Here is a 27,293-nt window from a genome sequence, read left to right as displayed (position 1 = left end):
AGCAAAATTCAATGTAGTTCTTCCTTTCCTTCACTCACCTTAAGTATTATGAAGAATCAAGCAGGGAGCAGTGTTTTTGGACTGTAATCTATCCAACCTTCAAATGTATTGCCAAAGAAAAAAAGGACGGGGTGAAGGGGGGAAGAAAACCAGCATCAACTCCTCTACATTATCACCACAGACAGAGAAGATATCTCAGTTCCCAGGACTGGGAGATGCTCCAAGCTGAGAAAGCTGTTTAGTCCACAAAAAGGAATATACGTAAACATTTAGCCCACAAATAGGAATATACCTGAACATTTCTGAGTCGGCTTTTCTAAGGCAGTAGCCTTTCTTCCCTTCATCTTCTCCATAGAGAAACACATGGCAAAACTACACAAGTTATCAGCTGAACCTTGAAAAAAAATTTTCCAGGATAATGCAAGGATTACAGCAGATACTAGGAAATGAAACAGCACTGCAGTCTTAAAATTGCAAAGAGACCAAGAAGATGGGGAATTAGTAGTAATGAGATGTAGGTGAGCAGGCAGAGTGGTGTTAATCCTTGAACAACTGCCCACCTGAAGCCCCAGGCATCACCCTGGAAAGGGCTTAAACAGCTTAGATGTTCAGGTTAGGAGGGCAGTTCCTTCTCAGCTACTTATGCTGCCAGTAATGGGAGGGGAGTTCTTGTCGGTGATGTAATGCAGCAGCAGAGGTCCTTGGAGGACCTTCTCTCCCCATTAGACTGTGGAGGGAGCCTGGGGAGCAGTCGGCATGTGTAATGGTCTCTGCAGCCTCCAGGCTCTCCTGTACTGATAAAATTCATCTTATCTGTAGCCAGGTACCTGGGCCACTGACACCTTCAATGCAGTCAGGTTAAAAAACAAAACAACAACAAAAAAACCCAACCAACCAAACAAAAAGCATTGTCACAGAAAAGAGGCTGGTGGAACAAAGCTTGAAAATCCCTAAAGGCTTCAAGCAAATACAAACACCCCCCTCTTTTTTTTAAAGTATCTCATATTATTTCAGCCAAAACACAGGATTTTAAGAAGGCTGACTCAGGGCCTTTAATGTTTGGGATTGGCAACACTATATGCACACAAACGTACATCAGAGGTTCTGATCACCTGCAATTCACACTGAATTGTGGGTAGCTGGCACTTACAAACAGCAAGCCTGTAATTTTATATGCGGTTGCTATTTTATTTCCTACTTTCTGTTCTGACCTTGATATTTTTGTGATTACAGATAGATGCAGCAAACAGAAAAAAATCACTTTGCTCCCATGCAAAGCTGTTTCATCTCAGAAGAGGTGGTAAATTTTTATGCCTGGTGGCAAATGCACTACCTGTAATTTCAAGTCAGAAGTGTTACCTGGGGCAAAGTGGATTCTGCAGCAGCACAGGGACATGTTCCTTGGAGAAACTGGCAAGAATTTTCTTAAGGTCAAGCTTTGACTTCAGGAGGGATGATACCAGATTTTACAGGCTGGCAACCAGTCACCTTGCTGCTATTCAGAGCAATAGGAGCTTGTTCATTTGTCATTCACTGTAGTCAAAAAGAAAATGAAAAAAAAAGACACAATCAACTCTCTAGAAAGAAAGCTACAATATATAGGTTACAGTTTCCTTCTAAAACAAACCCCCTCGCAGTATGATTTCATAGGCCATGCTAATTATTTTTAGGGCAAGCATAATAAAACCCAGGTGATTTGCCTTCAGCAATTTCTTCTTATCTTCACACAGCTCCGGATCATTTACCCACATGGCAAGCAATTACAATGAGCCCTGCAGTTCTTAACAGACATCTTTTGTCGAAAGCCGGCAAGAGTACACAAAGGTTAATATGCTTTTGCACTACAAAAATCTGGGCATTGTCTTGTGTATTGTAAGACGTGCTTGTGACATGCTGAATTCAGCTGATTTACAAGATCAGCAAAACAGAAGGTTTTCCCACTGGGAGCCTTTTTCTAACTATTTCCTCCTCAGGATGTTGGCTTGCAAGAGTCTCTGATTTGCCATGCTTCTGCTAGGAGCGCAGACCAGCGTTTCTAGGCAGGCATACATCTCCCTGCCTCGTCCTCGCTCTCTCGCGCACGCAGACACACACACTCCTCAGTGCTCCGCGCTGGATTCCGGCCAGGCTGCCATTTGCCTTGCCTCGTTCGGAGGGTTAGACTCCTAATTCAGCAGTGATGAGAACACGCAAAAACAAAAGCTCCCCACACCGCCGCTCTTCGTTTCCCACTTCCTAGGCCCAGCGGGAGACATCCCTCCGAGCCCGTTGGGACGCGCTGGGGCCGACGCTCTCCCTGCCTTGCGCAGACCTGCCCCAGCGTCGGTGGTATGACGTCCGCAGGGTGAGTGGGTGAGGCTGCGTCAGGTCTGATTGCTCTGAACCCGAGAGGGGCCTTGACCAGGCTGGAACGTCTAAAATCCCCGACATAGAGCTGTCTGCGAAGAGGAGGTTATCACAAGAGGTTCTCGAGGCCTGGGAAGTATGGAGGGGAACCTGGCTGATGGTCTCCCCCTTTGGCTCTTCCCTTTTTCCCAAAACATATAGCGCATGTTCCAAAGCTCATCTTATCTCCCACTCAATAGTGGATAGGGAAAGGTGAGCAGGACATCCTGCGGGGGGGGGGGGGAACAGGGGAAGAGGAGGGGAGAAGCCCATTTATTACGTAATGTTGGGGTCTTGTGACTGCTTTTATTAAATGGCATTCCTGTCTGCAGGGTATTAATTGTGATGTACGTTTAGGCTACCTCTGAGGTGCCTAAAGAGTGGCGACAGAAGATCTTTGCACAGCATTTATTTATATCAAAATAAATATCTGTATTGATGAAGTACTGGCTGTCAGGTTACCAATGGAAAATCACTCTTGATGCAATAAAACCCTGCAGCCTGCTCAGCTCTGCTAACAGTAACCTTACCCCAGCATTTAATTAGAATTTCCAGACTGAGAAAACCAACCCAGCTTGATAGGAAGAGAAAATATTCACTGGCACCATAGGATCCTACACCACAGGGATGGCACTTGGTCCCAACATGTCCCTGAACGAGCCATTTACAGGAGGAGAAGCCTATAGCATGGTGTAAAAAAAAAAAATTAAAAAAGCCTTCAGAAGGGCTGGCAGCATAAAAATTTCTGGCTCTGTCGTCTCTCTGTTTCTGCAAGCAGCAAAAGATCCATAATTCTCACACTTAATGTAATTCCAAGGCATCTAAAGTGATTTACAGTCAGTTTACTCAATACTTTCAGCTTTATTTAATGTAACAGTTATGGCACATAAAAAGTTTATTGAAAATCCTTTGGGAGTATGATTGAGTAAGAAACAGTCATTGCTAATACCATTACAAGAGCTGAAGAGAAGGATCCCAGCATGTTCTCTCCGTGACCTTTATGGCTCTGTGATCCAGGGTTACACCAGGAAATCCTCCCCCTTCTCCTGGAGCAGAGTGGTGCCACTCCAGCAGGGAAACGCGTCCTCGCCTCCTTCCCTCGTGGAGAGCGGACACCTTGGGAGGCATCAAGATCCCACGCGGAGCTTGGGTGTGCTCTGCCTCACCCGCAAGATGGGCAAGAAAAAGGAGGATCTGGGAAGCTGGGCAGGGGAGGGATTTCCCTCCTGCCAAACTTACTCATTTATACAGCTATTTACTTTCATATCTGCCATTTGTAAGCAGAGCTGAAGCTCTCCTCCAAAGAGCAGAGGAGCTGTTCTGGGTGGGTCAGGGAGGAGAAAGGGGCTGCAGTAGAGCGAAAGAGCACGGCTCCCGCCCAGCCCAGCTCCCTGCGGCGCCATTAACTCTCGCAGCGTCACCAGTCTGTTGAGCTTCCCCCCAAACGTGACACTGCGAAAGCTGTTAATTTGCCTTAGCAATTAACAAACATTACTCTTATTATCATTATAGCAATAACTATAATTTAATAATTGCCAACACTACTAGTGGTAACATCCACAGTGGTAAGCACGTCTCAACCTCAATTTTTGTCGAATGTTCTTGCAGCGTTGGCAGCCCAGCACGGCTGCTTGAAACAGACGATCCCAATTTATCCTAAAAGGCTTGAAGATGCCTAATAGTTATTATGGCACTGGAGCGAGCACTCAGTCTCTACACCCCTTGTGCCAGGGCTGAACACAGGCTTCGAAGGAGGACTTTACCACGGGCAGTGCCCAGCTCCATGGGCAGGCCCTGATGTCTAAGAAGGTACGGGCAGAAAGTGCAACCTTTCCTTCCGCTGGGATTTTTCCAAGATTCTTTTTCTTTTTCAAACCTCTTTTCACACTCAGTCACAGGCAGTTTGCAAGCAACCCTTTTTTTCCAGCAAGCAGAGGTGAACGGTGTGTCATGTGAAGATGGGAAGCACAAGCAAAACCAGTACAAAATTACAAAATAAAAATGCTCTGAATAAATTGGAATAAATACACAGTGAAAGAAAAACATGTTCCACATGTGCTTGTTCCATAAACAGAAAAAAGGTTAGCATTTTTTAGATAAGGCAACTGTGATGGATTGTTTAGCTGTATTTGTCAATCAAATATTAAGACTTGCAGAATTAAAATCAGAGCAGTTCAGAGATGGATTCCAAGTTCTCCAAAACATCAGGTTTGGCATTTAGATAGCTCTCAAGCTATCATCTCTAGACAGACAGACAGATAGATGGATGGATGATTTGGAGAAAAAGATGGAGACATTCTTTCAAGATTTTTTTTTTCCCAAAGATGATTTGCTTGTGCCAAGAATTCAGCCTGGGGAAAAGTCCAAGTGTAGCATTTCCTCCAGCTTAAACTGGGGCTTGGCCCAAAGCAAACTTTGGCTCTGAAGACCTGCTCTCGGCGGGGACGGGGGGAAGAGGATTCGCTGCCTCCAGCCCACCCTTGTTCCAGCAGCACGGAGACGTGTCACCATCGTCAGCGGGACGGACACCTGCCTTTGCCCCCCGAAACACCACATACAGGTGCCCAAATGTTAATGCCGAACAGATGGGCGGGAGAGAAGCAGCATTTCATGCCGGAGCTGGCAGAGCCACTGCAACAAGTCCACTATTGTTGCACAGAAATTCCTAGAAACAGATGCAGCAAATTCAGCGCTCCAGAGCCAGTTCTGGGCTTTGGGGTCTGCTGGGAGACGACTGTGTAGCTTATGGATTAATGTACTATTATTACATTACTCTTTAAGCTTCAAAGGTCTGCCAGGAAACCTAAGCCTACTATCTATTGAATGACATTTTAAGAACAAATAATACATTAATATATTTAATTTGAGAATAAACACATACATTATAGGAAGGGATTTTGTCTATGCTGATAAGTCAGCGCCTGACCTTTCCGCTGCAGTCCCTGGGTGCGGGCCATGGAGGACCTCTTCCAGGAGCCCCTCCAAGCGGCCGCGGGGCGGGAGCCTCGGCGCCGGGCAGCCGGCACGCCGCTCGGAAACGGGAGCTCGGCCGTCGTTATCCCTTCGGCGCTAATCTACAGCTACACTAAATCTTGTTGCCTCAAATTAGTTAATCAATTAAGTGTCAAACCACAAAATGTTCGTGACTGTGGCCTGAATTTATCGTCTTGGCACGGGCTCCCATCTGCTGCCTCTCTCCCGCGCTTCGGGGTCTGTCTTCAGGAAAAATGCGGGGCGGCTGCTTCCCCGGCCTCGTTAGTGGCCACTAACGAGGCTGCGCCCACCCCGGCCCAGGCGCCCTGTCACTGAGGACCGCCAACCGCCGTTGCCGTGGCGACCACGGGGCAGGCAGCCGCGCTGAGGTAACCGCGGTGGTGGCAGGCCACGCTGTGGTGATCATGGTGGTGGCGGGCAGTGCGGAGGTAATCATGGCGGTGGCGGGCTGCGCTGAGGTAATGATGGCGGTGGCGGGCAGCACTGTGGTAATCATGGCACTGGCGGGCAGCGCTGAGGTAATCATGGTGGTGGCGGGCAGCACTGTGGTAATCATGGCACTGGCGGGCAGCGCTGAGGTAATCATGGCGGTGGCGGGCCGCGCTGAGGTAATCATGGCACTGGCGGGCAGCGCTGAGGTAATCATGGCAGTGGCAGGCAGCGCTGAGGTAATCATGGCGGTGGCGGGCTGCCTTGAGGTAATCATGGCGGTGGCAGGCAGCGCTGAGGTAATCATGGCGGTGGCGGGCAGCGCTGTGGTAATCATGGCGGTGGCGGGCTGCCTTGAGGTAATCATGGCGGTGGTGGGCTGCCTTGAGGTAATCATGGCGGTGGCGGGCTGCCCTGAGGTAATCATGGCTGTGGTGGGCTGCCTTGAGGTAATCATGGCGGTGGCGGGCTGCGCCAAGGCCACCAGGCCACAGCGGGGGACACCTGGAGCAGGAGAGCCCCAGCGGGCTGAAGTGGAGAAGGAAAATGGCCCCCGGAGCCGGCGCGCCATCCCGGCCTCGGGAAGGAGGCAGCCGAGGAAGCAGGTGGGTGAGCGGGAAGGGGGCTGGTGCCGGGGGAACGCGGGTGCCCGTGCCGAAGCGTGGCGCCGGAGGAGGCGGGCTGCGAGGCCTCGCGAAACCGCCCCGCCGCAGCCCTCGTCCCCGAGCGCCGCCGCCACCGCGCCGAATTTGAACAGGTTTGGTGCCTCAGCCTGAGCCCTAAGCACTTGTGTCGCCTGCACGGGTTGTCGTGGTCGCGGCGAGTCCACAAGCCCTGCCACGTGCACGGGGTGTCTTGGAGAACTTTAAAAGCTGATCGGTTTTGCTGAAATTTCTTTTGGCTTCAGAGTTTTCCTTTTTTTTTTTTTTTAGAATTTCAGTGAAAAGATAAAATTGATAACTGAAACGTTTAGCTTTTTCAAAAGGCATGTAAAAATATTCAGCTTTGGAAAACATTTTTGGTCAAAAAATAAAATAGTCTGTTTTCTTGGAACTTGTTTCAGAAAGTAAATGCCAGGGTTTTAAGTGTGTATTTGAAAGAGGAAAGGTTTTTTTTTTTTTTGAAAAAAACATAGTTCTAGTTTTGTTTGTTATTATTGAAAAAAATCACAAAAATGACTTTTCAATGGAAATATCAGTTCTCAGCGAAAAGCTATTTTTCATTTAAATTATTTTTAGAAGAAAAATATTCACCCAGCTCCAGTCCCCAGGGCTAACGCCTGCGAGAACTGCGGGCCAGGGGTCGTCCTCTCTCCATTTCCAGCCCCTTCCGCAGGCCCCGAGCAAACCGGGAAAGAGATGAGTATTCAATCCTCGGGGTCCCCAAGTGAGATGACGGATGCTGGGCCAGTTATAGCCACACTGGGAGCAAACGCAAGCGTCCTGCTCCTCAGCACTGTCACTGTCCTTCTTCCGATGATCAGTTAAAAATGTAAATACAAAGGCTAGACTTTGGGAAAGCTAGTACAGGACGATGGGGGAAAAATTGCAAAAGCGAGGTTTATTGATCCCCAGTCGAGATTGATGGCACAATAAGAGCAGGAGGCGAAGAGTGATTTTGCTTTTGAAAACGTTGATGAATAAGCACTCAGGGGCAACAAATAGCTGGACTCACCGAATGATGGACGGCAGCAGGCGAACAAGATGCATTTTTATAAATGGGTGAAAGGAGAGGAGGACTTATTAAAAAAAATGAATGACCACATGTGGCAGGGATATGCCACTGGGGAGAAGCCAGCCATTGATTTATGTGCACTACTGGCATTTGAAAATTCAATAATAACATTGACAAATGAGAGGCAAAGCTGGCCAGAGGACAGCACAGAACTTGGAGTGGAGAAAGAAAATGCCAAGGTCAGGATGAAGGAACAGAAAAACATGCTTATGTTGGAAAGGCTTTGAGTTAACTCATCTATATAAAGACATTAAGAAAAATCACTCCAGGATCAGAGCTCACTGTCCTGACTCTGTGGCATGAACTGGGGAGAAGTAAATGGAGGAGTGCGGCCTCCAGCAGACCGCTCTGTGCGGATGATATCTGCTTCCTGACACTGGGAGCAGGTATCATTTAATCTTCCCCTCCTGCTTTTGATAAGCTGTTGCCTCGAGCTCCCTGACACCTTCATAATTAAATACCCCTGCAACTTCTAAGAACTGTTGGCACAGCACCCGATGCACGAGCGTTGCCCTGCTGAGCCCAAGCCTCTCATTTTACGTGCTCGCAGGTTTGCCCTTTGCGTGTTAACTAGGACTATTAGAGAAGCACAGAGGAGGCTCTGCGGAGTCAGAGCCCCGTTTCACAAACACTCAGCTGAGGGCACCCCGGCCCCAGCAACACATGCTGCAGGAAAATGATGAGATGTAGTGAGCGAAGAGGAAAAAATAGATGGGAGTGGGGTGGAAGGGTGGGGAGACAAACCGGGTGCAATGACCATAGAAGACAGGGAATTGCCAGCTCTGATCGGTTCCCAGGCCAATGGTTGTCAGTGGCTGGCAGTGAGTGGCCGAACAGCTTGCAGAAAGGGCATCTTCAGCAGAGACCATCACTTCAAAACATTTTGTAGAGTCCAGTTAGAGAGGGGTAGGGAAAAGAAAGAAAGTGCAGCCCAGGTAGGGAGGGGGGCTGCTGGAGATGTTTTCCTAACTGAGGTTAGACTAGAGCCAGGCACTGCACAACACATCTTGAAGAGACACAGAAGAGGAGCTGCCAGCGTTTCTGAGCAGGGCAAGTCTTACCAGGACCCTGAAGTGGAACACATTTGTCTTTTCTTTCACCAGCCCAGGAGAGCATAGTAGAAAGGCCCTGTCGCAACAACCTTTCCTGAACCACAGAGACCTGATTCTTACAGGTCCATGTAAAAAAACAGCAACTGAACTCATCAAAGCCATCTCTGGCTACCATCTGAATAACATCCTGTCCTCACCAGCTTGCAGAATGTAGTGTGGCACATAATGGTACCTTAACATTTGATCTACTTAATAAGCTTGCTATTTTTTTTCCTCCTTGTCTTCTAGTTCTGTTACAAATGGCAGTAAAAGAGTGTGATCAGGAGAGACTGCAAGGGGAACACTAGCGAGAATGTGGCAGAAATGTACTTTGTTCTTTTGCACCATTTCTGGTCTCCCTCTGGGCTTGTATTCATCTATGAAGATGTCTTTTCTAAATGCTGGAAGGTCAGAAGTGTGGCTGGAACATAATTCTGTGCATTGGTGTGCTTGGCTCAGTAGAAGGAGCATTTATTGAGTGGGGGAGAGATATTTCTGCAAGGACTATTTAAAGCCCTGACCAAAGCTCACTGAAACCAATGGAAAGGATTCCAGGAGTCTGGGTCAGTGCTTTATCATGGGGAAACCACTGAGTTTGGTTCTCTGTGGTTTCGAATACTCAGAGGGATGGGTTCAGATCTTGTCTTGGGACTCAGTGTAAAGAAGCGACTTTCCTGTTGAATGAAGGAAGTAAAGGCCTTAATCAAAGCATGTAGCAGTTTGCAATATTAGGATAGCATTCATCCTGATAGAGACTGGCTTGACGATTTCAAGCTCTCAAAATAGGACCTTAGGCCGTATATGTTTTTCTTCTGGCCTTTTTGCAAAGGGATTAATTTCAGCCTTCGGGAAAGCAGCTGAATCTCCTGCTTGTGGTGCTTTATTGCTCAGTTTTCCAGCCTGGTAAATCTCACTGCCAGAGCCAGCTTTAGTTTTAAATATCCTCTAATACCATGTCATTGAATAGCTGAGGTGTAGCACTGGCCTGTATATTTTAAGATGTGTCCCTAAACAAGTTCCAGGCCAACTAATCCTTCAATACCAGAGAAAGTCATCCCCTGAATCCACTCTCCTGAAGCCAGAGCAAACTTTGGCCAGGTGACATTGGGAAGATTCCTAAATATGAGGCCAAAATGCTTAATTACATATGACATGAATATAGGACAAACCTCACTCTTTTGTGCTACCCCAGCAAAAGTGTCAACAAAAGGATTATACATAATCTCACTAAAATTTACATTGCTGAGAATGGAGTTTCTATTTCTCTTCTACGTTCTCTGTGTTTAGATTTCATATGACTGTTACCACTCAGCTCCTCTATATCCAGAATTAGTAACTTGGCACGTTATTTGCCTTTACCAATAATCTGAGGTACATGAGCACACACACACACACACACACACGTGCACAAACACACACATACGTTATTTGCTCCATATGTAAAAGTTCTGAAAACAAACAATATCACTTTGCATTTCCTTAATCTGAGGATCTCAAAGCAGTTCACACAGAGGAAGCCAGTATCCCCCTTCTATGGGTGGGTAAAGTGAAGCATGGAGAATTTACTGGATTCACCTAAGGTTTTATAGTGAGTCTGTGGATGAAAATAGACTGAAACTGTGTGGCAGAGAGATGGCTAGAGCCCCCTCCACTTACTGGCAGTGAACAGAACCATGTGTCTCCCTGCAGATGTAGCTTTCCTCCTGCTGAAATGCCCACAGTAAAAGTTTTATACAAATAATTAGGATTGGCAAGGGTGTTTAACTCTTCTTGTTGAAAAAATTTTCAACTCAGATTTGACATAGCCCGAATAATTAAAAAAGAAAAAAGTTGAAAAGCAGAATAAATCTCTAAAAGCCCACGATTTCGCCTATCCCTGTAACGTTATGCTGATAGCTCTCTGTCAGCAACAGGGTTTTGCAATCGGATTTGAAACAGTACAGCTGAGGACATTGTTAACTTAAAGTTTGGAGCCAGTACTGCAAAAAACCTACGGGCCCAATCCACAGCTGGCGTAAACTGGTGTGGCTCTGTTGCTGTGAGGTTCGTGCACAACAACTGAGGATCTGGCTTGTAGTATCTTACTTCCCCTCTCCCCCCTCAAAGGGTTGGAGCAGCTCCTGAGAATCACTCTAGAGCCCATTAAAACAAAAGTAAGATACCTCCAATCATTATTACTCATTTTTATGGCCACGTTGTTCACAAATGACTGAATTTAGCTGTCAAATATACAGAAAAGAAAAATAAAATCAAAGCATCAGCCATCTGCGCCCCAGAAAATGTTTATATTTTCATCGGTTGTTTATGGAGAGAAGGTCTCAGCTCCTTTGTTCCACATCATATTAGTTATTGCATGGGAAATGAGTGTTTTTCACTTCTCCATTTATAAGGCTCTTGCATCCTCAGTCTTGTGCATGTTCTCTCTCTCCTTATATGTATTTTTAGTCCATATGTCTTGGATTGATGCATGGAAATGTGTTTGTTTTACTGGTTCTGTCTCTCTAATAGTTCTTCATTGCAAAGGAGATCCGATGTTTGTTATTTACTCTGTTTTCTTCCAGTGCCATTATTGCAAGCGCTTGGTTCAATCAATCCAATTGCCTGATAGTTATAAGGTTGCCTGACCTATCTGAGTGTGAAGGAAATGGGAGCAGGGAGAGCTTTGAAACCCTGCCTAGGTTTATTGCAGAGATGTTTGTAGAAGGCCAGTTCTTGGGAAGTTCACACGATTATTTATGCTGTGAGTCAGATTCTCAGTTAGAATGAATTGGCTTCACTCCACTGAGTGATATACAGAGAAGCTGTTGCATTGACCAGCTGAAGATGCGGCCTTGCAGGTTAAGATTTACCCTGGACAAGAGCCGAGATTTTCAGAAGTGTTTTGTGACTGGAGGGAGGAATCCACTCTCTTAATTGTCTGAATTGAGGCATCTTAGCAACACTCAGTTTTCCAGCAATGTTTAATAACTGTGCTCAGAAACTCAGGCCATTTTAGGACCTCTCTCAAGCTGAGCACCTAAAAGCCAGTAGCCACTTAGGAAAGTCTTGGTTAAAAGGCATCAAGAACGAGGCACAGTTTTCACAATTACGAGCTCCATTCCACCAGATCATGTAAACACATATTTAGCTCTAAGTGGATAAATAATCCCTTTGAAAGCCACCCACAGTGAAAGGTTTTTCTAGATCTGGCGCTGTGTTTTGGGTGAGCTCTACATTTCTACTCTTTCAAAACCCCTGAAAGAAAGTGCAAAAGGAAGTTAAAATACCAGTGACTCCCCCCACTTTCATCCCTGGCCTAGCCTCATATTCGCTAACCTTACTTGGGAAAGTGCTGTAAACAGCCGGAGTGTAAATCTGCTGAGGTTACTCCGGCACAGTAATATATGGTGCATCAGGGAAGCCTCGTTTGAAATGTTGTGTGCCACTGTGGGCCCTGGAAAGGGGAAGTGAAGGGCATCCGAGGACCAGAGAGTTGAGTGATGGAGCCAAAGTTCCTCCCTGTGTCTGCACAGAAGGACAATGCCTTCGAGATCCTGCACGCAAGTTTTAGAGAGGAAGCATTTACGTGCTCTTGCTACTCAGCACGAGGCAGTGTCAAGTCCCCCGATCCCAGATGGTAACTTGCCCTAGGGTTTGCAATACTGTATAACAGGAATTTACATTCAGCCCATGTTTCCCATCTTATCTCATCCATATCAAAGGCTCTTAATTTCAGTGCTGTTTTACATACCTGAGAGTACATGTGGGTAGTAAAGAGGTACCGCCGGGGAGTGCAGAATTACTGTTTGGTGCTCTCAGAAGACATCTGATCTCATGTTTCAGGCCTTCAGGAGGTTCAGGAGATGGCTTCTGCTCCTGACTCTCACAGGCTTTCTGTTGGGACTGAGGGTAATCACTTGGACTCCCGTGTGCTTCCCCTTCTCTCCTTCTGAAAAGACAGAAATCAGAATTTATTTAAGTGTTGTCCCCCCAGCTAGAAATAAAAACATACACATAAAGACGTGGACTTATACAAAAACTGAAAGCTTAAACTTTTTGACTTTTTTGTTTTTCAGTTAAAAACACTGGGATTTTGTTTGAGTTTTAGTTTTCTTTCTTCTTTAGTTTTTCTTTAGTTTTTGTTTTGACAGAAAGGTTGAAATTTGAGTGGAATGCAGACACTTGACCATTTCGGGCTAACGCCCTCCTGTCTTGAAGGTGTTTTGACAGCATCGATAAAATCTTCCTACCAAACGCCCCACATACCACCAAGATAGATGCATTGGGATGTTTCTATAACCATATTCCCAGGAAAGCATGGCCCACCCTGTCAGTGGGACACAGGAAAGTGCGAAGGCCTGAAAGCCTGAAGGAACGGAGGGTTATGAAGATGATGTTGTCCATCATGAAGGCAAAACCCAGAATAGGTGATGTCACTGACACATGAGGATGGTGTCACCAGCGATATCAATAAGGTATTGCCCGGTAAGACAGGGCTGTCCCTGCCGAGCAGAGGCAGCGTGCGGTCGCCTGCGTTCCGAGTCAATCTGCAATAATGCTGAATGAAAAATCCCAAAGAAACAAAGTCTGAGGAAATGAATTCCAGGCAAGCTACTCCGGCAGGGGGGAGAGAACGGGTGGAATAAGCGTCTCTCTTTTCAAGGCAGCCGGGCTTATTTTAATGGGCAAGGTCAGCAAAGAAATGACCAGGAAGAGAAATCGCTGCCATTACAAATCAGTCGCGATCTTGTATCAATTATTCCCTGCGCAGTTCCCTTGCCTTGGGCTGAAGCAAACACGGCCTAATCAGTTTTACATCTACGTTTAATTTTATTGGAAAGAGGAGCCAGCAATGCATCATGGGGCTGCAGTGTGACATGAAAGGTGACCCCTGCCAACTTAATGACACAATACATAACCCTTAATGAAGTCACTATCTTGTCCTTTTTTTGCTGTCTCAGCCTGATGATTTATGATGGCATCATTTTGCTTTGCCCTCTTTTCATTTCAGCTTGACAAAGTGGATGAAACAATTATCTTCGTTATCGGCCAGAGCAGTAGAAATGTGATAGTTGAGGATTTCTGCAGGTGGAGGGCCTTGGCAATGGATCAAACCAATGGAGAAATGTGCTTAGGAATTGGGTTTTTTCCCCCCTTCTGTTCTTTCCCTCTCTGACTATGGTCTCCTGAAGATGGATTGAGTATCCCAACAAGCCCTGAGAGCCCTATATCACTGTGGCAAGAAGTAATTTCAGGAAAAAGAGATCTTTGGAGCAGCAGATAGAGGAAAGCAAGGAGGTTTCAATGCATTTCCTTTTCAGCTTTTTTTCCCCTCTCTTCTCTCTATACACATGTACTGATACGAGGTACATCCATGCATATGCCTGGCAAGCTTATTATGTATGTATGCAGCCCTATAAAGGTATTAAGTGCTGGTGATTGTGTATGGTTTTGTGCCTCTGCATATCCAGCTGTGTGCGTGTCTGTGTGTGTGTGTGTAACTGATTTTATGTATAATTAAAATTGGCATAAGCTTGTATGTAATCCCAGAGGGGAGTCTACCTCTCCATGGTCACAACACTTTCTGGCTGCAAGTGCATTATAAACAAGCGCTTAATAGTTGTATCTCGATGCTCCAATCAAAAGCATAGCCCAGCTGTGGTAAGAAGTGCAGCCATAGACTAAGCGACAACTTCAGTCCCAGAGAGCACACCAGGCAGGTGGGGAAAGAGGAGACATCTCGCTGTCCCTGTTTTACCGATTGGGAACCGAGGCTCAGAGGGATGAAGGGCTACAGGCACAAAGACAATTAGGCACTCCACTTGCAGGTGCTTAAATCTCCCTTCATTTCAATACACTCGACCCTGGATATAATTTTGATGAGGCTTCTTTATCCATTTTTAGGGAAATGCCACTGAACGAGCTAAGTGAAATCATTTGGTCTGTAATAAAACAACACACTACAGGCTCCATGGAGACTTTACCACTTTACTCCCTGAGTAGATATGTAAGCTCAGCTGGGCAGGTGTCCCTGAAACATGTGATACTAAAGTGTGGTATCTCTGGGAGAGAGGACAACGAACATTCAGGCCACAGGAGGGTCACAAAACTGACCTCTCAGGGAGTTGGAGCAGGCTTTTTTTCCCTTGGTACCTACAGAGGTTGTATGGTGGAAGCCTTCCTCCATTGACAGAGATGCAGATGGAAGCTGACGGCAGAGTATTTCAGCCCTGCTAGGCAGTGATGACAAAGTGCCCTAGCTAGCCATATGCTTGATGGCACTTGGAACTGCCACAGCAATATTTTTTTGGCTGGTGCTGCTCAGGGTCTGATGCGGCTGTTGCTGTTTACTTAGTTTCTCCTCTACACCAAGATGATTCAGGATGACTGTGAGCAGACCTTAATAGCAATACTTAGGCACATGAACAAATTGCTGCAATTCCTCACCGATTTTAAGGGAAAGAAAAGACAGACTCAGCTATTCCAATCACACCCTTGCCTGCACAGGGCTGTTCTTTGCAGCATCTTTTCCAAGTCCCAGGCACAACCATTTTCTTTATTCCACAAGCTGATGGAACCCCTCCTTCCACCTTTCACCAGTGAGGTTGAGCCCAAGTGTTTTCTGCTCTGTGTTACGGTACTCAGCTACCCCAAATCCCCAGGTGTGAGCTGCTGGAGAAACCTCGTCAGCAGAGCTGCAATTAAAATGTCGTGGTTCCAGGACTCAACCATAGCACTCGGTCAGCTGCAATACACTACCCTGCTCCTCACTATGGATTTACATATTCAGAAGACTATCTATTTTAGCCACTTTTTTGATGTTTTTGGAAACAGCAATCAGAAACCTTCCAGGGTTTTACAGCCACTCTTTCAGCTTTTTAGTGTTCCTGTGTTCATCCTCGCAGGTCAAGACCTCAGTATAGCAAACCAGTTAGAGTACCTTTAATTAAGTTATTCTGCCTCATTCCTGACTAATACAAAACACGCCTATGAGCCCAGATCCCGCATCAGGGCTCTTGATCAGCCTCAGGATCCACCCTCCTTCCCACAAGGAAGGCTTTCTCTCCACACCGTGACCTGAGCAGGGTTGCTTAGGGAGGGTGGGGAAGGAATGAGAAGACAAATGTAGTTTGGCAGGACATTAAGGGAAACCACAATATTGCCTTGTAATGCAGCTCCTATCTGATCAGCAGAGTCAAATGTGGTGCCGGAGTTATGTCTCATAGGAAGTGGAACCAGCCGCCCCCGTCAAACTGATTGCCTAGATCTTCCCTGAGATACTCCTTCTGTCTGTCAGAGATACCAGCTGCTGAGGAATTCCCAGCATGTGCTGCAAATGACCCCAACGGAGCAAATGCGGCCCCTGCTCCCTTCCCCATCCCGCAGGCTCTTCTCCCTCCCTCCATCCTCCTCCTTCCCTCCTCTAAGGGACTGCAGCCACACTGCGGAAAAAGGGACAGTCTCACTGGCACCGTTGTACTTGCCGGGGTTTCATCCCACGTCAGGGCCTGAGAAAACATGGCCTGGCTTAGCAGGGTGAGTAGAGAATGTGGGAGGGTGACACAGCTAATTCCTGTCTCATATAGTGAGAGAAAAAGCTGCAGCTTTTGAATTGCTCCTTTAATTTCCTAACACCTTCCTTCTGCCCTCACAGGAGGTATTTCCTGCTCCTCTTGTCAGTTTGGACAGCATCCTAGGAATTCACTCACATGGAAGGTGGGAAATGTGATGTGTTGGCAGAGAACACAGGCAACAGTAGCCTCTAGTACTTTCAGAATTATCTGCAAAAATTTAACTAATTAATTCTCAGAGCCATCCTGTAAATTAGATAGGTATGAATGTCACTGAACAGGGGAAGGCTGAGGCCACCAAGATCCAGGGTCCCTGATGGTACCAATATCAGAGCCCACAGCAGAAACGGGGTGTTAGATGTGGTCAAGTCCAGCTGTAGTCCTTTCAGAGGAAGAAACTACAGCATGTGGTTACAGAGGAGGAATCCTGTTTAGATTCAAATACATCAAAGGGGGAAGAAAAGGCTCTCTAGGGTAACTTCTCTGCCGTCAGGATAATTACAGCCAAGCTCAGAACTGGTTGGAAAACAGGAGCATTTTTACAAATGAAGGAACAACTAACTGTAGGGTAGCTTAATCATAATTAATGGAAAGGCACCGCTCTGTGAATAGCTACACGGAGGCCTGGTAGTGGTTCAAGCAGTGGAGTGTGATCTATAGTAGCTGTTTTCTAATCCCCTTTCTTTATATGCTCATCCTTTCTCATGTCCTTGCTTTTAAGAGGTTTTACAGGGTTTACATCATGGTCCTTGCTATGGTATCTGAGCCTATTTAATGGCTACAGTTCGATACACAGGTGCTGATTTTAGGAACATCAGTGATCTTTGCAGGGGAGGGTGTGCTGCTTCTGATGGACCAAGCACTCCAAGGGTTAATGCATTCTTCCGCTTTCCTTGCCTTTAGTCCCACTGCCAAAAACTCTGCTCGTTCGTCTGCCGCGCTTCCTCCGCGTGTCAGGAAAGGAAATCCGTAATCTCCCAGCTACAGATTTGGGGAACTTTGACATCCCCTAATGAGGTAAACACATTACTGTCATGTACAAACAAACAGCAACAAATTAGCAGCTGACACGCGAGGAAGCCACGGCAAAGCAACATGCTGCACTCTTTACAGTCAATTAATGCTGCCTGTGCTGACTGCTCACGTGCCGGCCGGGTCTCTGCGCGGACTTCTTGCCCCAGTGCCGTGGCCTTACCGTACAGTTTCCATGGGCCTTTTTCCCCCGGGGGTTTCTTCCTCCTCTGCTGTTCCAGAGCCCTGTCTGAGGCAGGGTGTGGAGCAGAGGCATGGTCAGGTATAACGTAACAAGGCATCAGCAGAACTGGGAAAAACATCCCACTAGATCAGTTGCTGACTGCAGGGAGCTGGCAGGCTGTGCTACACGCCCTCTTAAACCTTTCCTAAGCATCCAGGATCGGACACTGTCCAAGACAGGACACTGAACTAGCGAGACCTTTGGCCTGACTCAGCGTGACTGCTTTTATTCTTCAAATAGGGATGTGTCTTTAAAGCTGGGGGGAAGGACTGCAGCCGTCTGAGAGAGAAGGTTCCTTGCATTAGATCTCCTTCAGAAATCAGCTTCTTGCAGTATCACCTGCAAAGATCCAGGGTCCAGTATCCCAGGAAAAGAGCTAAGTGGTTAAAAGAAGAGAGGAAAAGATGAGAAACAGAGTTGCTAAAGAGAGACAGATACTTAACTTTAGCAAAAGCTATCTCTATTAACTGAGAGCCAGGGCAATAGGCCCATGGTCAAAGGGCTTTATTATTATAATTGCTTTGCAAGGGTGAAAGCTTGTGGATAAGAATCTAAATCAGCCATCACTCAGAATAATAATCATGAAAAAAAGATAAATAAATAAAGGTAGGATCCAGCCAAAAAAGGACTCACATTATCAGCCAATAAACCAATAATCCATTAGTGACCAAGGTTGCTGAATAATATAGTACTTTCACAGTGCCCATAATTTATACTGCAGACTAGAGAATAGACACGATTATTAGAGTGAGGGCTACTGGATGACACATGATGCATGACCGCGCGGCATTGATCTTCACACAACAGGAAGGTGTCTAGACTGGGAGATGTATGGCTGTGCGATTCAGAGCAGGGCATATTTCATGCGGGGCCTAATGGAGTAGTGGAGGCCGTGATGGATGACTTGCCTAGTTTCAGTAGCAGCGCAGTTATAGCAGTGCTAATGCGTGACCTCTCCCGCTCCCTGCGTCCTTCATTCAGTCAGGGTGACCTCATTTAAAGGGATGGAAAATGAGAGGCGCAGAGGATGAGGGGGAGGGAAGAAGGGGGAGAGAGGGGAGGAGAACAAGAGAGAACAAGAAAAATAAAAGATAAGAAGGCGTGATGTAAATGAGCAATCATCTCCCATGAACTTCCACCCTGCTTCAGGTTCACCCCAGCACTGCAGCAGTGGGACTGGTGCTGATGGGGCTGCTCTGGTTTGCGCCAACCTGCGTTCTCCTGCTTGCCCTGAGTTACTCCTTTTTGTACAAGTGCTACTGAGAGCACAATGAGGCCGCTGTGGTGCGAACCTCAGCCTTGTTACCCAAGCTCTCAGGGCTGTTCCACTTCTCTGCTGGGAGATCGTATCTCAGCATCTTTTTCCTCTCTCGCCCCATTTTTGCCTGCCTGCACTCCGCAGTGGGAGGATAAAAGAGCCTGGGAGGGCCCTCGGAGGAGATGGGCACTGCTAATAAACCGAGGCATCCCGCGGCCACGTAAATACGAACATGTTTACACTGGGCAACAGAACGTAGCTCCTGGCAAGCTGCCGCGTTCGGGCACCGGACGCTGCCACTCGGACCAGCCTGAGTCCAGGCAGCAGCGGAGCCCTGCCGTGGGGCGCCTGTGCGACAGGGCCGGCAAACGCCGCTCCTCGCGAGGGGCCTGCGTTACTCCTGGCTGCGGCAGGACCACGCAGGCATACGCACACCCCGTGATCTGGTCAACTGTGGGTGCGGTTACTGCTACAAGATGCCCACCCTTCCTCTCCGCTGGAGACTGCCCCCAAAGTGGGGATGGCCTGTGAAACAGCCCCTGTCCCTCAGCAATTTTCAGCCTAAGGCAATAAAACAGCCTGAAACTAGTGACCCTTTCAGGGTTGGGGGCAGGCATGATTCCTTGTTGCATGATTACAGGCAATAAATAGGTTCGGGGAGTGGGTGTCTAGTCCTCTTATTAAGAGCCTTCAGCTTTCCATTGAAATACTATTCTTCTTCAGTAACTGCCTCCATCCCTTCTTCCCTCAGTGCGAAACTCAGCCACCAACCTCTTCAGGAAGAGGCAGGGGAAACAGAGCAAACAAGGTAGGACACATGAAAAAAACAAGCGTAAAATAAATGCAAAAAACACAAGTGAGATCAAAATGAATAAATAACACCAGCCCTAAAAACTGAAACAAATTAAAACGGAACTGCACCACGGATTTAAAAAATGGACCAGATTTGTTTTTAAGTGCAGCATTTGAACTGAACCGCGAAGCCCAGCACACGATGCTGTCAAAGGCGGCTACAGATACGTCACAGCCGCCTGGCAAAGTTCGCAGGGACTGTTCGAAGCCAGCCCACCTGCCGACCTGCGCAGAAACGGGCTGGCTTTGCTCTGTGCACGCCAGGCCGGAGCAGGAGGAGGGAAGAGGAGTTAACGAAAACGTGACTCTTTGGGTAGAGCTGAAACAACATTTTGCTTTCTCTCGGGAGAATCAGGAAGGACTGTTAATACGCTGGTCTGAGGCCCCTGTCTGTTTAGAAAGGTTATTGCAGCCACATCAGAGCACCTAACCTGGAGGAATTTTACTCTGAACCCCAGTGTGTCTTACTGGCTTGGCAGAGGAAATGATAACAGTGGCAGGACCCAGATATCCAAGTGCTCTGCACTGTCTGCTGGGACCTGACTTTCAGAAGCACCCTGTACAGGTCATCCAAAAAATGCCATGTTACTTCCAGGAATTTCTTTAAGGAAAATAGAAAAACAGATATTTTCATGGCATTTTGTTGTGTTTCCCACCTAACAATACCCCTTTTTTGATGGAAACTACTATACTCATTTGTTGGTGGGAAAGATACCCAGACTGATAAAACAGCATAGCAAGAGCTCTGAACTGCTCTGTCTGCGGGAATCAGCGGCAGAACCCCGAAGGGAGCCCAGCAACCCTGCTGCAACCCACGCAGAGCAGCCTTGGCCTGCAGCTAAACCTGACTACAGCTAAGAGTCTATCAGCCATCTCCCTTCCTTCGGCTGCTGGCTGGATGCTTACAGTCTCTTCTGTGATGAATTCTGTGCTTTGGTAATGAATCCTGCAGGGTTCCTAAAGGTTAAATAAAATGATCTGCTAAAGTTGAAAACTGAACTGATAAAAAGGAACCATTTGCTTTCTCCCTACTATTTTGATTCTACTTTCCTTATCTCTCATTTAGTGTTTTTATTATCCTGGAGTAGTGCCCAGAGGTGTTGTCAGCCAGGGTATATGTATGGGGAAGAAGAGGCAGTCTCCACCCTAAAGAACTTGCAAGCTTAATAGTGAAGACAGATGGATAAAAGGCAAGATTATTATCCCTTTTCACAAGTGGGAAACTGAAGCACGCACAGCATAAATCACTGCTTGCAGTCACAAGGGGAGGCCAAGGCAGAATCAGGAGCTAAGCCTCAGGCTCCCGGGGCTGTGCTTTAAGCACAAGAGCATCCTTCCTTTTCTAATAGCCAGCTCTTAAATGGGGAGACACAGGATGTCACTTTATGGGCAGATGGGAAATGGCTGTTTGTTAGGTAGCCGGAGCGTCTTTGAAGTGACCTCTTCCTGTGCCTGCTCTCAGTCATGACCCGCATGAATCACGTAGCAGCACTCCCCATTTTAGGATCACAGCAGCTCCTTCAATGCGGTCTCACTGCTATGCTTGATGCCTGCTACAACCGAGCCTCCCTTCCCCGAAAGCGTGCGTGAATCCGTGTCCACCCCCTGCCATGCTTCTCTCCCTCCACATAAGGGCTCCAGCTCCCTGAGCTGCCTGGAAAGGAAAGAGAGTGGACATTTACTCTGTGTTTCCTTTACCATCTGGGCTTATTAAAAGCTGCACAGCAAATTAAAAATAGGTGGGAACAAAGATGGGGGAATGACATAAAGGGCTGCAGAAAATTCTCTGTGTACTTTTAAAAGCTGGAATTGCCATATGGACTGGCAGAGAGACATGTTTTACATTTCCACTGGTACATGACTGACATCATTTAGCATTAACTTCTATTTGAATAAAATGGTAGTAGACATTTAGGTAATATTACAGGGCAATAAATGTTTTAAAGAGCCTTGGGGGGATGCTCTTGAAACACAGTTCAGACCAGAACTCTAAAAATATGTCTTAATCTATATTAACCTCTTTTAGGACTTTTGGCTCTCAAACAAATAATGGAGGATAGAAGTTTTTTTTTCCCCCCTCCCCTTTTACTCTCTGAATTAAGGGTCCCTGGCTATATTTTTTCCCCTTTTTCCTCTTTAGCTGTGCTGGGAAGAACATGAGGGAATGTAGTTAAAATTCAAAAAGGTTCCCCTTTATCATTACCATGAATCAACACAATAAATGAGCCCCTTCAGAGCACGGTAATAAGAATTTGATAAATCATCAGCCAAAAATTAACTAGATGTCAAAACAATCTTTGGGAAGTGTGATGGATTAGGGGCGATAGTGGCAATTAATCTCCCAGCATGAGTTCACAGGAGAGACTGAGCGCTGGGAGATGGATAGGGGGGAGACCAAGGCCTCGCAAGGTCAGGACACTGCAGAAAGAAACGAGAGAGAGGGCGAGAGAGACAGAGAGAAGAAGAAAAAATTCCACTGAGTCGGCAATACCCAGGCATCCAGCAGCCGAGGTAGAGGTCAGTCACATGCCTTTGAAAACCCTTCTGTCTCCAGCTGCTCTCTGTGATGAGGCAAGCACTTTTCCGCTCCTGCTAATAAATGCCACAAGCCAGCTCATGGGGTACAACACATGGCTGGAGCGAGCGGACCAAGGCGGGCTGCACTTGCAGGGCTGCATCCCTTTGTAAACAAGGGCAGGGGCGGCTGGAGGTGGCAGGATGCCCGAGGGGGAGCAGAGGGAGACAAATCCTCCTCTAATGCGTGAATTCATCCATACAAGGCCTGGCAGTGGGTGCGCGTGGCTTGACTAATTCTGACTGAACACAGGAGGGGAGAGTGCGGGAGGAAAGCGTCGCTGCAGTCATAAATCCCTATCCAACTGGCAAAACCACGTCCTCGGTCTCTCGCTGCACGAGAAGGTTTGCAGCTTTGTCGGAAGTGGCCGTGGCAGTGGAGGGACGGGGCAGCCCTCCCTGTCCCGGCACTGGTCCAGCCGCATCTCCTGCTGTTGGGCTGGGACCTGTGGTCCCCCAGACCCCTCAAACACAGCCGGGAGAGCCTGGAGGCCCTTGGGCAGGGAAGATTTTGCAGAGCAGCATGGCAGGGCCGGAGGTAATAAACAGCAGAGGCCTGTACCTGCTGGTGTGCAAGCACTATGGAGGAACTATTCCCTGGACAGGTGGAGGTCAGAGGGGAGCAATTCCCCACTCACCCTCCAGCAACACAGCAGACGAGCCAGGCCATCGCAGGCATAAGCTCCCACAGCCCCATTCCCTTCCACTGAGTCATGACTGTTCCCTCCAGAGGGTTTAGTTACAAAACAGCTAAATTATAGAGCTTAATGCTTGAATGAGAATGCTTTCGCACAGTTGCAAAGACTTCAAATAAGGGCTGTTGTCCTTAGAAAACCAGCAAGGTTCAGGCTGGCCTTCCAGAGCTCCTGGAAAGGACCTTGCAAGGATATTATGCAGAAAACATTGTCAAAAACAGTGATTTTTGTGGCCTCGACAGTGACCTCACAAATAGCAACAGTCTGCCAGCTTTTCTACACCGCCCGCACAGCAGTTTGGGCTGCAGATGAAGGCAGGGGAACAGGATGCAAGGTGTTCAAGCTCTGCTCCTCCAGCACAGCCTTTGCCTCACAGAATGAGCTGAGACAAATCAGACCATCACAACATGCCTCGGTTTCCCTGTTTGCAGTGGAAGTAAATACACTAATGTGGCAGTTCGGGACTGCATGAAGTTTAACCTATGAGGGCTCTAATGCATCTCAGGACACTCAAAAGAATCCTCATTGAAAAATAATCTCAAAAGAGGATTATTACGTACTTTGTTAACAAGCCTCGTAGAGATGCACTGAGGACGCTTCCCACAGCTTCCAGGATTCATTTCTTAAAATCTTGTATGTCCTTCCTCTGGGAAAGTGATTACTTTACCCATGCTGGTTACTTTTGCATCTCAGCCCCTAAGAGCAGCACAGGCTCCCAGCTCAGCGAAGCATCCTACAAACTGGAAAATAGCTACCATGAGTCAGCCACTCCTTCAGCATTTTGCTGCCCTAGGCAACTGCTTGCTCTGCTGGTGTTGCACAGCTGACCCAGTGCAGCAGTTACTCCCTGTTCTCCTTCCACATCATGTCCAGCTCTTGGTAATGGTGTGCACAACAGCGTCTCTCTGATCTGAATGCGAATTTGTGCTAGCAGGACTCTGGCGAGAGTCAGCCGGGCCAGAGGTGGAGATTATGTATACGAGGCATGGAGGCACACACTGCCAGTCTTGCCCAATTTATGCTCTTCCTTCCTTGCACAGACTCTCTGCCACCCGGAATCCTTTGTGCAAGCCAAACAAACGAAAAAAAAGGTGATGAAAGAAAATACAAACCCAGGCAATTGCCTGGCAGTGCTTCTGCTGAGTCCTTCTCGCACATCTAACTAGGCCCCAGGGGATGGAGCTCCCAATGACATTTCTCCCCAGCAAACGCAGAGCCCGCCACATACTCGGAGATTCAGGAATGCACCAGCCAGTCAAGGCTACACTGAGGGGCAAGGACAAGGCCTGCAGCTAGTTTTTTAGGAGCAGACAGTGACCGCAGGAAAATAAATAACTGGCCCAGATCCTCTGCAGCCACACTGCTGCGGTTCTCTGCTTCATCGCTCTGTCTTGCAATCCTTTCCTGAACTGTTTAGCATCTCTCCTCACATTTTCACTGCTGGAACACTGTTGGCTTTGATACACACTGTGCTCTTTCCCTCAAGCGACAAGGAACAACTGTTTATGCAGCACAGAAACTGCCTATGGGGTGAGGAAGGAGCGCCTCAGATTTACTGAACGTGTCCATGGCTGGCGGCTCACTTTCACCGCTGTCTTGCTCATTCCAACCAGGATAAGAGCACCGGGAAGCAGCCAGCCAGGGCCAGTGTCTTGGTTCACCACAGGTTCCTGGCTCACCTCCCCTGGCATCACCCCGGCTCACACTCGCCCCAGCTGAGAGGAAGGACAGACAGGGTGCTGCTGCTGACAACCCCGGGCACCCGAGGACTACGGGGAACGTACGATCTATGCAACGTGCCGGGCAGCAGGGAGCAGCTCTAGATAGTGCTGACAACTCTGGTTGCTAGTTGAAATGTCCCCAAACGGAATAGTGGCACATGCAAGCGGTATTTTGAACCTGACTTATAAAAATGGAGCTTGGAAGTAAAAGCGGCTGCAAAGTGAAACCAGAAGCGGGGGCACCCACAAAGCGTCTTCTGTCAAGCACCGTGCGCTGTGCTCCAGCAAGCTGTTCGCTCTATCCTGTCTCATCGCACTAGCGGTGCTGTTTACGGACTAAGAAGATAAAGGCTCAAGATGCAGCTGTGGCAGTATCGCTGCCATACTTCACTCATTTGCACTAGTGCGGAGCACTGAAATTCCTTATGCTGGGGACTCCGCTGCAGGGATTACTCTACAAACACAAAGCAAGATGGTCCTTTTCCTGAAGGAATTCGAGACCACAGCAAGTTACAGACATTGGCAATGGGGATCTCTACTCCTCGGCTGGATGCCTAAGGGCCCAATACTGTTGTCGCTACTGTAGGGCAGAGAGTCAATGCACTGAAGTCAAGAGAATTAATTCAGTTCTGCGTGTCTGAAGTGAATGTGTTGCTAGTGTCTAGAAACCAAGGTGGCAGGGACAAGCCAGCGCAGACGGAGCAGAGCTCCTCCCGGCTTGCGCTGCACAGTGTGCTCTGCAGCTGTCGCAGGCATGTGGCAATGAGAAAGTCATTGGCTTCGCCATTATGCTGAAACAAAATATTCGCTGCAGTCACTCGAACGAGCATATCTAGTTCAGCAGTTGTTTCTCTACTATAATCTGATAGTCATTTATTTCCTGAAGTAGGGTTAGCCCAGAAGCACTGCACGATTTTTTCTTTCCTACCTAATTTTACTACTATGTTAGTTGAAACTTAATTATATAACAGGACTCACCCATTATTATGCGGTGTTAGAGGCTAAAGATACGACTCTGTTAGCTCTGATTGGGGAGCTCCTGTCCATTCGTACTGTTGATAAACTTTTCTTAAATATCTGCATCCTTAAGGAAGGAGCTTTTTTTTCATCTTATTGCATTGTTCATGATTTTCCTTGGGTTGCTAGTACAGTTTTGCATAAGAGACAAATGCCTGGCAAACGTTCGGATACTGCTGGCTGCTTGGCGCGTATCAATGTCAGAAAGATTTCTGGGCGCAAAAAAAAAAAGAAAGAAAAAACCCGCCCAGCTGGAACACTTTCCCAGAATGCCTGTCTCTTCTCAAGACAGACAAGGCTTGGATGGAACAGATGTTTCCACCCAAAAGCAGATGTGGAGATGTTACTTTCCCAGGGAGGAAATGTGGTAGGGTTTATTATTAACCAACAGTCCCCATATGACAGCTTCCCTTGACCAGCAGTTGGAAAATCTGGAAAAAAAAATAGCCCTCTAATCCAAGTGGTGGCAGGAAATAGCCAGCCCTGATGGAATCAGTTGATTTATTATTATTTATTACAACCCAGAAATGACCAGTAACATCTGGGAGAGCCAAATGTGGAAGAGAAAGCAAGCTTGAGTAAAGGGGCCAAATTTTTGATTGCGTGATGGCCTCTGTGCACCGGTGAACTTCAGAAAGGCAGCTGCAAAGCCAATTTCACCAGGCTCCTTAAGACTGCAGAAAGAAAGGTCTTTCAGCCCACGTGCTTGAGGCACAGTTTGGACAACAGAGAAGGGGGAATTACATGACAAGGAGCAATCCTGTGTCACACGTGGTGCACGACGTAGGGACTCACCGTGGCAAGCAGCAGCCCTAGAAGTAGAAGTGCGGGAGCTGTTAGAGCACAACGCTGAGCCTCCAAAAAGGATGCCGTTAAAGACAGCCTTTGCCAGCTGGAGGGAGGCATGATGCTAGAGGAGCTGCGCCACGCCGAGGTCCTGAATCATTTTCCCATATGGTATTAAACGGCACTGTGTGCACACCCGGGCTGGCCAGCACACGTCTGCAGCACCGCAGCTACATGGCAGTAACATGCTGTAAATCAACTGACAGAAAACAGGCAATAGAAAAAAAAGAAAGTTCAGACCAAACCTCAAACCCAATGCAGTGAATGAAAACAGAAATCCACCAGCAAAACAATAGCAAAACATTTTAATGAAAGAAAGAAAAGCAAAATAGATTTTTAAAACGTAAAACATTTGAAAAATGACCTAATCAAGCAATGGGAATGTCCAGCTTTATAACCAGATCCAGAATGCTTAATCAGGTATGGTTACCAGTTTGGAACTGGAACAAAACCAACCAAGAGTTAACAGAAGGTTGATCAAAAGCAAATGAATCTCTGATAGGTAACACACACGTGTGCTGCTCGGCTTACAGTTGCATGGAAAGAGGAATTGTGAACAAAGCATCTAAAGCATCAGGAGGCCTCAGTGAGCAAGGCGTCAGGACAGGAGAAGTATCACTGCAGCTACTCAGACTGCCATTCCTGCTTGTATAACGAGCTTGGGTCTTTCCTTTCATTCATTGCCTCCCCCATCCCCACGCCCCAGGACAGCTGCAGACATATTGCTCTGGTCTGACCTGAAAGTACTATAATCTGTTGCCTGACACTAGTATGTGGGTGTGAAGTGTGGCGGTTTCTCAAGTGTGGTCATTATTTGAGCAAATATGGTATCCAGATATTCGAAATTTGGCAGGTGCATGCATATCTTGCTGAACCGAGAGGCTGGTTCAGC

At 47.3% G+C, this 27,293-nt stretch overlaps 1 long non-coding RNA gene across 1 annotated transcript in view; it reads right to left on the bottom strand.

Annotated features, from left to right (window-relative positions):
* Positions 1-1,364: 1,364 nt before the first annotated feature.
* LOC112996721 (uncharacterized) overlaps positions 1,365-27,293 on the bottom strand; it is a 65,267-nt gene continuing 39,338 nt past the window's right edge. Inside the window, exons 5-6 of the long non-coding RNA XR_003262524.2 lie at positions 12,364-12,561; positions 1,365-1,533 (exon numbers count right to left, since the gene is read on the bottom strand). This is a non-coding gene — a long non-coding RNA (uncharacterized LOC112996721). The remainder of the gene's footprint in view (positions 1,534-12,363; positions 12,562-27,293) is intronic.

This window comes from Dromaius novaehollandiae, chromosome 26, assembly GCF_036370855.1.
Source record: "Dromaius novaehollandiae isolate bDroNov1 chromosome 26, bDroNov1.hap1, whole genome shotgun sequence".
Taxonomy (NCBI): domain Eukaryota; kingdom Metazoa; phylum Chordata; class Aves; order Casuariiformes; family Dromaiidae; genus Dromaius; species Dromaius novaehollandiae.
The sequence above is the reverse complement of the archived record's forward strand: the minus strand, read 5'-3'. Positions and strand labels throughout refer to the sequence as shown.